Source organism: Heptranchias perlo, unplaced genomic scaffold (genome assembly GCF_035084215.1).
Source record: "Heptranchias perlo isolate sHepPer1 unplaced genomic scaffold, sHepPer1.hap1 HAP1_SCAFFOLD_43, whole genome shotgun sequence".
Lineage (NCBI taxonomy): Eukaryota > Metazoa > Chordata > Chondrichthyes > Hexanchiformes > Hexanchidae > Heptranchias > Heptranchias perlo.
In genome coordinates, this window is record NW_027139442.1 from 9167542 (window position 1) to 9179878 (window position 12337).

A 12337-nucleotide genomic window follows, 5' to 3' on the forward strand; every position below is an offset into this window, starting at 1 on the left:
TTCTGCAAGAGCAATCCAGCTAGTCCCACTCCCCCAATCTATCCTCGTAGCCATGCACTTTTTCCCCTTCAAGTACTTAATGAATTCCCTCTTGAAAGCCCCGATTGAATCTGCCTCCACCACCCCCTCAGGCAGTGCATTCCAGATCACAGCCACTAACTGTGTAAAAAATGATTTCTCACATGTCGCCGTTGATTCTTTTGCCAATCACCTTAAATCTATGTCCTCTGGTTCTTGACCCTTCCGCCAATGGGAACAGTTTCTCTCTATCCACTCTGTCGAGACCCTTCATGATTTTAAATGCCTCCATCAAATCTCCTCTCAACTTTCTCTGCTCCAAGGAGAACGACCCCAGTTTCTCCAGTCCATTCACGCAACTGAAGTCCTTCATCCCTGGGACCATTCCAGCAATTCTTTTCTGCTCCCTCTCTAAGGTCTTCATATCTTTCCTAAAGTTTGGTGCCCAGAAATAACACAATTAGAAAGAACTGGACGCAATACTCCAGTTGTGGCCGAACCAGTGTTTTATAAAGATTCATCATAACCTCCTTACTTTTCTACTCGATGCCTCTGTTTATAAAGCCCAGGATCCCATATTCTTTCTTGACCGCTTTCTCAGCCTGTCCCGCCGCTTTCAACTCTTTGTGCACATATATCCCAAGATCTCTCTGTTCCTGAATCCCTTTTAGTTTATACATCTTCTCCTTGTTCTTCCTCCGAAATGTATCACTTTACACTTTTCTGCTTTGAATTTCATCTGCCTCGTATCTGCCCATTCCACCAGCCTCTCTAAGACCTCATGGAGTCTATCACTATCCTCCTCACTCTTCACTACCCTTCCAAGTTTTCTGTCATCTGGAAATTTAGAAATTGTGCCTTGTACACACAATCCAATTCATTGATATATATAAAAAGAGCAATGGCCGACCCCTGAGGAACACTACTGTATACCTCCCTCCAGTCTGAAAAACAACCGTTCACCACTTCTCTCTGTTTCCACGAGTTAGCCAAATTCTTATCCCTGCTGCCACTGCGCACTTTATTCCATGGGCTTCCACATTGAAGACAAGCTTATTATGCGGCACTTTCCCAAATGCGTTTTGGAAGTCCGTATTCAGCACATCAACCGAACTGCTCTCATCAACCCTCTGTCATCTCATCAAAAATCTCAAACAATTCTTGCTGCCCCCGATCGCCTCCCCCACCCCTCTCGATTTGCAATCCATCCAGGTCTGTCCCGGAGGCTCCAGGAATGAAAGATTAATCTCCTGGACACTACTGTGCACAAAAATCCAGGAGAAAAATCATAGGAACATTAAAAACAATGCTTGTTTAGAAAATTAATACGCACACTTTTGTTTATTATTGATAACATTTTGGAGAAAAAAGGCTGTTTGACAGGGTAATGGTTGAACGGGACTTGGCACGAGTTAGGATACGGGCAGCAGGACTTTCGGATGAGCTGGATTTTATGGAGGGTGGAAGATGGGAGACTGGCCAGCAGAGCTTTCGAATATTGGAGTCTGGAGGTGAAAAATAGATGGATGTAGTTTTCAGTAGCAGGTGAGGTGTGGCAGCGGCAGAGACGGGTGATGTAACAGAGGTGGAAGTAGGCGGTCTTAGTGATAGAGTGGATATGATATGCATCTCCGTCTCTGTATCTCTGTCTCTGTCTGTCTCTATCTCTCTCTCAGTACAGTACTCAGGGTGGTTCCGTGCTTCAGATGGGAAGTTAAACCGAGGCCCTATCGGCCCTCTCCGGTGAGTGAAAAGATTACATGGCACTCTTTTGAAGAAGAGCAGGGCAGTTCTCTCGCTTTCCTGGCCATAGTTTTCCCTCAACAAACATTTACTGATTACCTACACAGATTATCTGGTCATTACCACATTGTTGTTGGTGGGAGCTTGCTGTGCACGTTTTGGCTGCCGCCTTTCCCACTTTACAACAGTGACTACGTTTCAGAAGTACTTATTTGGCTGGAAAACACTTTGGGATACCCCGAGGTCACGAAAGGCGCTGTATAAAGCGAGTCTTTCTTTTTTACACTCAGCCCAAGACAAAATCAGGACAGATGTTAATGCGGGACAAAATGACCCAATCTTTTTATATTCGATTAAATGGATAATTAGATTTCCAGTTGTGAAGGTCACTTTATGAAGCTTGTGCCTCGGTTCCTACCTCTCAGTGACTCCACAAGTTCATCTGAAGGTCAAGTTCTTTCCACACATAAGCTACAAATGGCTTAATGCACTTTGTGTTCTTTTTGAGAAGTTGCACTTGCAACGAACTAAGGGAGAAATTTGGGCCCGAGCAGATGATGATTTTCTGGCATTACTGAGGAGTGGAGATGAGCGATTGTGTCAACAGCATTCCTGTCCTCCCCACCATAGAATCGTAAAATCATTTAAACCTACAGTATGTAGGTGGCCATTCGGCCCATTGTGTCCGAGCTGGCCGAAAAAGAGCTATGCAGCTTAATCACACTTTCCAGCACTTGGTCCGTAGCCCTGTAGGTTACGGCACTTCAAGTGCTCATCCAAGTACCTTATAAATGATTTGAGGGTTTCTGCCTCGACCACTCTTTCAGGCAGTAAATTCCAGACCGCCACCACCCTCTGGGTGGAAACAATTCTCCTCAGGTCCAGTCTAATCCTTCCACCAATTACTTTAAATCTATATCTCTTGATCACCGACCCCTCTGCTAAATGAAATAGATCCTCCCTAAACACTCTATCTAGTCCAGTCATAATATTATATCACTCAATTAAATCTCCCGTCAGCCTCCTTTCTTCCAAAGAAAACAACCCCAGCCTACCCAATCTTTTCTCATAGCTAAAATTCTGCAGCCCTGTCAATATCCCCGTAAATCTCCTCTGTACCCTCTCTAGTTGCAATCACATCTTTTCTGTAATGTGGTGACCAGAACTGTAGGCAGTACTCAAGCTGTGGCCTAACCAATGTTTTATGCAGTTCGAGCATAACCTCCCTGCTCTTATATTCTATGTCTCGTCTAATAAAGGAAAGTATGCTGTATGCCTTATCTACCTGTCCTGTTCGCAACTGGGAAAACGGGAGAGAGAGGGCAATAATCAGAGATTAATATAACTGTATACACATGATTATATCCGTATCAGTATATAAACTGGATCCGCAAATGAGAGAGGAATAATAAGGTATTGATTTCAATGTATACCCATGAAAATATATATAAGTATATAAACTGGGACAGTGAGAGAGGAGCAATAATCAGGGATTAATATCAAAGTATAAACATGAATAAATCTATAAATACATAAACTGGGACAGTGAGGGAGAGCGGATTAATCAGGAATTAATACTTATGCATATACATGAATATATCCATATCTATGAATATATAAACTGGGACAGAGGAATAATCAGGGATTATGTAAATGTATATACATGAATATATCTAAATATATGAAATAGGACAGTAAGTGAAGGAATAATCAGGGATTACTATCAATGTATACACATGAACATATCTCTGTCTATAAATATATAAACTGGGACAGTGAGAGAGAAAGGGGGATAATCAGGGATTAATATAAATGTATGTACGTGAATATACCAATATCTAAAAATATATATGCTGGGACAAAGAATGAGGGGGAATAATCAGGGATTAATATAAATATATTTCCATCAATATATATCAGTCAACATATAAAGTGTGAGAAAGAGATGAATAATCAGGCATTAATACAAATGTATATATATATATATATATATATATATATATATATATATATATATATGATTATATCAATACCTACAAATATATGAATTGGTACAGTGAGAGAGGGGAATAATCATGGATTAATATAATTGTACATACATGAATATATTATATCTACAAATATATAAATCGGGACATTGAGTGAGAAAGAGAGAGAGAGGAATAATCAGTGATTATTATCACTGTTTATACATGAGATATGTTATGGGACCAGGTGTCCAGTTTGTCTCATGGTCTCCTGGCACATCCCACACTGTCCGGCGACTACATGTAAAGATCTATATTTGAACAGAACCTGCTGCAAAGACTCAACAGATCCAGACCTTAAATGTGTGTTGATTTCCTCCTACTGTCTGTTCTGTGGGGCGGGGCTCATTTCAAGCCCAGGTCTTTGTATATTCCACATGTCCGATGTGTGTATTTCTTTGAACAGTTTGTCAGAGATTGTTTCACTGTCTCAGGGAGTTTACAGAGAGAGAGAGTCAGTGAGTGATTAAAAAAAACATAATCTAGCCCAGTGTAGTTAAAACTTGTCCCCTATTAATCAAAATGCACTTGATTATGATAAAAAATTCAATATTTCACAGGGCGAAAATGTCACGGTCACGGATTGCACCCACCTCCCTAAACAAAACTCAACACTTTAATTTAAAAAGTGCCTGCCAAAACACAGCCGATTTAGGGACTGAACCACTCAAATAACCGTTATACTGAACATTGCAGTCTCTCAGTAATTGGTTCACTTTTATCCACTGTGTGCTGTACATATACAGGAACTGACACTGAGACACAGAGCACCAGAAGGGAGTGAATCGTTGCCTTTCACAAAGACGGATACGTGTCTCCTGATTGTATAATCTGCGCGCGTGTGTGTGTGGGAGTGTATCCCATGTCCACACTTTGCTCCTTCCAGCCCCTGTGTGTGGGTGTTGCGGGTGAGCAGTGTCTGGAATCGATCGCTTTCACTGGGGTCTGTTCTTTGCTGACGACCCCTGTGAAAGGGGTTTGTGTGAGTTCTTTCCGGGGCAATGGACAAAGTGGGATCAGTGTTTATAACTATTTCAAATTGCAGTAATTTTCCCCACAAGGATTGAAAAAAGTGGAAAGGTTTCAAATCAGCAAAAAAGAAACAGTCTGGCATGTGGGAGGTGCAATCTTTCAGTTCTGGTGTCATCCTTGTAAATCTTTTTTGAACGTTCTCCAGAGCGTCTCCCCCTTTTATAATATGGAGACTGGAACCATTGACAGTGCTCCAAGTGTTGTCTAACCAAGGTTCTATACAAGCTTAAGATAATTTCCCTGCTTTTCAATTCTATTCCCTTGGAAATGAACCCAGAGCTTTTTTTTTGTTTTTTTCAATGTCTTTGTGAACTCTCGTTGCCACTCTTAATGATTTCTTTATCTATACCCGTAAATCGCATTGCTCCTCTTCCCCATTTAGACTCTTATTTTCCACGGAGTATGCGTCTCTCGCTTACCTATATTGCAATTCATTTGCAATTTACTTGCCCATTCTGCAAGTTTATTAACGTTTTCTTGTATTTTGTCGCAGCACTCCTCAGTATTAACCACACCACCCAATTTGGTATCATCGGCAAATTTTGAAATTGTACTTCCGATCAGCCAGTCCAAATGTTATCTGTCTTGTTAGAAGCAAACTTTGTGTGGTGTTAGGAGTTAACCCTTTACATGCTGTTTCTAGCAATATGAATATATAAGTTAAAGAAGATGGTGGGGAGGGCAGGAATGCTGTGGACACAATCACTCATCTCAACCTAGCTCAGTAATGCCAGAAAATCATCATCTGCTCGGACCCAAATTCCTCCCTTAGTTCATTGCAACTGCAACTTTTCAAAATTAATACATGGTGTAACAAACAATTTGCGGCTTATGTGTGGGGAGAATATGACCTTCAGATGAACTTATGGAGCTATTGAGAGGTTGTAGCCGAGGCTCAAGCTTCATAAAGTGACCTTCACAACTGGAAATCTAAATATCCATTTAATCGAATCAAAAATGTTTGGATCACTTTGTCCCCAATTAATATCTGTCCCGATTTTGAATTGGGGTGAGTGTAAAGAAAGAAAGTCTCACATTCATACGGTGCCTCTCACGACCTCAGGACAACCCGATGCGTTTTACAGCCAATGAAGTACTTTTGAAGTGTAGTCACTCTTGAAATGTGGGAAAGGTGGGAGACAAATTGCGCAAAGCAAGATCCCACAAACAGCAATGTGGTAATGACCAGATAACCACTATCGATAATCAGTAAATGTTGCTTGACGGATCAATATGGCCAGGAAAGCAGGAAGATCTGCCCTGCTCTTCTTCGAAATAGTGCCATGAGATCTTTTAAGCCCAACTGAAGGGGAAAACTTGGTTAACGTCTCATCTGAACGATGTCACGACCCGCAATATTGTCCTGAGAGAGACAGAGAGAGACAGAGACAGAGAGGCAGACAGAGAGGCATATCATATCAGCTCCATCGCCAAGACCGCCTACTTCTACCTCCATAACATCACCCGTCTCCGCCCAGCCTCAGCTCATCTGCTGCTGAAACCCTCATCCATGCCTTTGTCACCTCCAGACTCCACTTTTCCAATGCTCCCCTAGCCGGTCTCCTCTCTTCCACCCTGCATAAACTCCAGCTCATCCGAAACTCTTGCTGCCCGTTTCCTGACTCGCACCAAGTCCAGTTCATCCACTTCCCGGTCAAAAAGTCTTTTTTTCCCCAATATTTTTAACACGAATAAACAAAAGCGTTCAAAGTAAATATTTTAAAATCAACACTGTTTTTAACATTCCTATGATTTGCCTCCAAGATATTTGCTCGCAGCTATGTCGAGAAGATTAATCTTTAATTCCTGGAGCCTCAGGGATAGTGATGGATGGCTGGGAACCCTAGAGGTGGGAGAGAGGCAGTCGGAGGCAGCAAGATTTGATTGAGTTTTCTGATGAGGTAACAGAGAGTGTCAATGAGGGCAATGTGGTTTGTGGTGTATATGGACTTCAAAAAGGCGTTTGATAAAGAGTGGCATAACAGGCTTGTAATCAAAGATGAAGCCCATGAAATAAAATGGGCAGTGGCAGCATGGTTACAAAATTGGCTAAGTAATAGGAAACAGAGAGTAGGGGTGAACGGTTGTTTCTTGGACTGGAGGGAGATGTACAGTGGTGTTCCCCAGTGATCGGTACTGGGACTATTCTTTGTTTAAATATATGTTAATGAGTTGAACTTGAGTGTACAGGGCACAATTTTTAAATTTGCAGATGTAACAAAACTTGGAAGGGCAGTGAACAGTAAGTAGGATGGTGATGGTCTTCAAGAGGAGATATACAGGCTGGTGGAATGGCGGAAACGTGGCAGATGAAGTTCAACGCAGTTCGGTAGGAAGAACAAAGAGAGGCAGTACAAATTAAGGGTACAATACTAAAAGAGGTGCAGGAACAGAGAGACCTGGTGGTATATGTGCAAAAAGTGTTGAAGGTGTAAAGACAGGTTGAGAAAGTGGTTCCGAAAGCAGATGGGGTCTTGGGCTTTATAAATAGAGGCATTGAGTAGAAAAGCTCGGAGGTTATGATGAACCTTTATAAAACACTGGTTCGGCCACAACTGGAGCATTGTATCCAGTTCCATGCTCCGCACTTTAGGAAGGATGTAAAGACGTTAGACAGGGTGCAGACAAGATTTACTAGAATGATTCCAGGTATGTGGGAAATCAGTTACGTGGATAGACTGGAGAAGCTGTGGTTGTTCTCCTTCGATCAGAGAGTTTGAGAGGAGATCGGATCGAGGTATCTAAAATCATGAAGGGTCTCGACAAAGGAGATAGCGAGAAACTGTTCCCATTGGCGGAAGGGTCAATGATGAGGAGGGTCAGAGGACATAGAGTTACGGTGGTTGACAAAAGAACCAAAAGGCGACATGAAAAGACAGTTTTTCACAAAGAAAGTGGTTGTGATCTGGAATGCACTGCTTGAGGGGGTGGTGGAGGCACATTCAATCGTGACTTTCAAAACGGAATTAGATAAATACTTGAAGGGAAAAATTTCTAGGGCTACAGGGAAAGGATGGGGTAATTGGGCTAGCTCAATTGAACTAGCAGAGAGCCGGCACGTACTCGTCGGACCGAATGGACTCCTTCCGTGTTGTTACCATTCTATGATTCTATGATTCTAAGAATTAAATTGAAGAGAGGTTCAGAAATAGTGACTGAGAAAGTCAGAGAGAGAGAGAGCGAGAGAAGCATTGATAGACAGACCGAGATACAGAGAGACGGAGAAATACATTGTGAGAGAGAGAGGGAGACAGAGAGAGGGAGAGAGAAAGACAGTGCTACAGAGAGGAAAAAACACACGGAGATATACAGAGAGAGAGACAGATAAACAGAGAAGAGAGAGAAGGAGTGAAAAGAGAGACAGAGACAGACAAAGACAGAGAAAGAGAGAGAGAGAGAGCGACAGAAAGAGGGATAGGAAGAGATAAAGAGAGAGGGAGATATCATATCTGCTCCTTCACCGGGACCGCCTATTTCCACCTCCATAACATTGAATCCACTGAGAAAGACTCACTTAGAAAAGGGGCATCTTGTGTTCTGTTTGTGGACCTTGCTACGGGATGTGCTTTAACATTCGGTGAGCTTATTGATCCAGTGAAGTTCTGCACCTGTGGGCTGACAGTTGTTTCATGAGACTATAGTCACGTATCGATGTAGCAATTGGTTACTGAATGTACTGAGAGAAACCACGTTTTGATTTACAAATGACCAAGCTTTTTGCTGTTAGTTTTCAGTTTTGGTGCAAGACTGAAGGAGCTGTCTCGACTGTCCTGTATCCAGATCGAGGCTGGAATTAAAGAACGCATATCTACCTTTGATTGTACACTGTTTGTTCAAAAATTCCAAAAAAAGGAGAGACTTTCTTTTAATTGGAAGAAGCCTAACGAATTCTGCTTACTATAAGTAGTCACAAGTATTCATTAAAATAGAAGACTGACACACTCGTTCATATTTACCCAGTAAACCAACAGAGAATCAGCACAAACCAGGAATCAGGGCCTTTATCCACTAAACAAACAGGGAATCAGTACAGACCAGTGAACTGGGCCTGTAACCAGTAATTCATCAGAGAATCAGAACAGAGCAGGGATCAGGGCCTTCACCCAGTAAACCAGCAGGAGAATCAGCATACAAATACTGTGTCCACAAGCGCAGGTCAGAGGCTGGGTATTCTGCAGCGAGTAACTCACCTCCTGATACCCCAAAGCTTTTCCAACATCCACAAGGCACAAGTCAGGAGTGTGATGGAATACTCAACAATTGCCTGGATGAGTGCAGCTCCAACAGCACTCAAGCAGCTCGACACCATCCAGGACAAAGCAGCCCGCTTGAATGGCAACCCATCCACCACCCTAAGCGTTCAGTCCCTTCAACACCGGCGCACTGTGGCTGCAGTGTGTACCATCCATAGGATGCACAGCAGCAACTCGCCAAGGCTTCTTCGACAGCACCTCCCAAACTCGCGACCTCTATCACATAGAAGGACAAGGGCAGCAGGCACATGGGAACAACACCACCTGCACGTTCCTCTCCAAATCACACACCATTCCGCCTTGGAAATATATCGCCGTTCCTTCATCGTCGCTGGGTCAAAATCCTGGAACTCCCTTCCTAACAGCACTATGGGAGAACCTTCACCACACGGACTGCAGCGATTCAAGAAGGCGGCTGACTACCACCTTCTCAAGGGCAATTAACGATGTGCAATAAATGCTGGTCTCACCAGCGACGCCCACATCCCATGAACGAATGAAAAAAACACCAGTGATCAGGGCAATTACCCAGTAAACCTGCAGGTGAATGAGCACATACAGGTGTCAGGTCCTTTACCGAGTAAACTATCAGAGAATCAGCACAGAACAGGTCTCAGGGCCTTTACCCGTTAATCCAACATTTGAATCAACACAGATCAGGGATCAGGGCTTTTCCCAGTATAACAGCAGGTGAATCAGCACAGATGAGGATCAGGGCCTTTACCCAATAAACCAGCGGGTGAATGAGCACAGAACAAGGATCAGGGCCTTTAAACAGTAAACCAAGAGGTGAATCAGCACAGAACAGGGACCAGTGCCTTTCCTCAGTAAATTATCAGAGAACCAGCGCAGAGCAGGGAATAGGGCCTTTATCCAGTAAACCAGCAGCTGAATCAGCACAGAACAGGTGTCAGGGCCTTTACCCAGTAAACTATCAGTGAATCAGCGCAGACCATGGATCAGGGCCTTTACCCAGTAAACCAGCATCTATATCATCACAGAACAGGTGCCAGGGCCTTTATCCAGTAATCCAGCAGGTGAATCAGCACAGACCAAGGATCAGGGCCTTCACCCAGGAAACTATCAGTGAATTAGCACGGACCAGGGATCAGGACCTTTACTCAGTCAACTATCAGTGAAACAGCACAGATCAGGGATCATGGCCTTCACCCAGTGAACTATCAGCGAATCAGCACAGACCAGTGATTAGGGCCTTTACCCAGTAAACTATCAGTGAATCAGCACAGACCAGAGATCAGGGCCTTTACCCAGTAAACTATCAGTGAATCAGCACAGACCAGAGATCAGGGTCTTCACCCAGTAAACTATCGGTGAATCAGCACAGACCAGGGATTAGGGCCTTTACCCATTAAACTATCAGTGAATCAGCACAGACCAGAGATCAGGGCATTTCAAGTTTGCTTTAAAATTCAATTTGCACAATCACAATCTTCAATAAACCTGCACAATCTGGCAATGTATTCGAACGTATTTATTTATTTGATTGTTATTCTATTAAAAAGTATTCCTTGATGTAGTTAAGATTTGTAACTAGGTGCAGATTTATTAGTACATCTAGAAATGTGGTTTATCACCAAAAATAAACATTTTTAATATAAGTTTCAAGTCGTCCACCTGTGAGTAACTTGGTTTATAATCACTGAAAATGACTTTAAACAACGATATTGATCCATTTACTTGTTTCATTAATGTACACTAGTCGATTTCTTAGTAAATTAATATTTTTGGTGTGAAGAACATTTTGAAAATTGTCAATTATTGCCTTTGTGCCTAGGAAAACGAGCAATTTGAAATGCTTCCCGAACCAGCGCAATGGGAGGAATCTCTCAATGTCAAAGTGTGGACCTGATTAGTTCTGTGGGTGGGACCATATCAACCAGCATAAAAAGTGGCTGAAAATACCAACGTAAGTGGTTTTGGGTGCAATTCACTGACGTTTAATATTCCCGCGAACTTTTGTCCTTGTTCGGCCGATTCCACCCAGGTTGAACTGATATTACTGTGTAAACAAATACAAACTCGACCCTTCTGTTTTATATCATCCTTTTAATCTCCCCCAACAACCCCTCTCTCCCACATTAGCTCTCTCTGTCTGTATCTATTTTATTCTCTCTATGCTTGATTGTTTCTGTTTCATTCTCTCTGCCTTTCTCTCTCTCTCTCATTCTCTTTCTCTCTCTCATTCTCTCTACCTCATTTTCATCCTCTCTCACCCTCTCTCATTCTCTCTCTGTCTCTGTTCCTCTCTCACACTCTTACCTTATCTCACTCTCTCTCATTCTATCGGCTTCTGACAAGGTATCTTGAAGCAACATTGTGACGCTCTGGGGAAAACTGATTTCAATTTGATATTTAATCACAGATTCATTTGAGGCACAGCTCAGCTCAATTCAACATCAATGTGTGTACAAGGGACACGTGTCTCATAGAATCATAGAAGTTTACAACATGGAAACAGGCCTTTGGCCCAACATGTCCATGTCACCCAGTTTATACCACAAATCTCGTCCCAATTGCCTGCACTTGGCCCATATCCCTCTATACCCAACTTACCCATGTAACTGTCGAAATGCTTTTTAAAAGACAAATTTGTACCCGCTCTACTACTGCCTCTGGCAGCTCGTTCCAGATCCTCACCACCCTTTGAGTGAATAAAATGCCCCTCTGGACCCTTGTGTATCTCTCCCCTCTCACCTTAAATCTATGCCCCCTCGTTATAGACTCCCCTTCCGTTGGGAAAAGATTTTGACTATCTACCTTATCTATGCCCCTCATTATTTTATAGACTTCGATAAGATCACCACTAAACCTCCTACTCTCCAGGGAAAAAAAGTCTCAGTCTATCCATTCTCTCCCTATAAGTCAAACCATCAAGTCCCGGTAGCATCCGAGTAAATCTTTTCTGCACTCTTTCTAGTTTAATAATATCCTTTCTATAATCGGGTGACCAGAACTGGACACAGTATTCCAAGTGTGGCCTTACTAATGTTTTGTACAACTTCAACAAGACATCCCAACTCCTGCATTCAATGTTCTGACCAATGAAACCAAGCATGCTGAATGCCTTCTTCACCACCCTATCCACCTGTGACTCCACTTTCAAGGAGCTATGAACCTGTACTCCCAGATCTCTTTGTTCCATAACTCTCCCCAACGCCCTACCATTAACGGAGTAGGTCCTGGCCCGATTCCATCCACCAAAATGCATCACCTCACATTTTTCTAAATTAAACTCCATCTGCC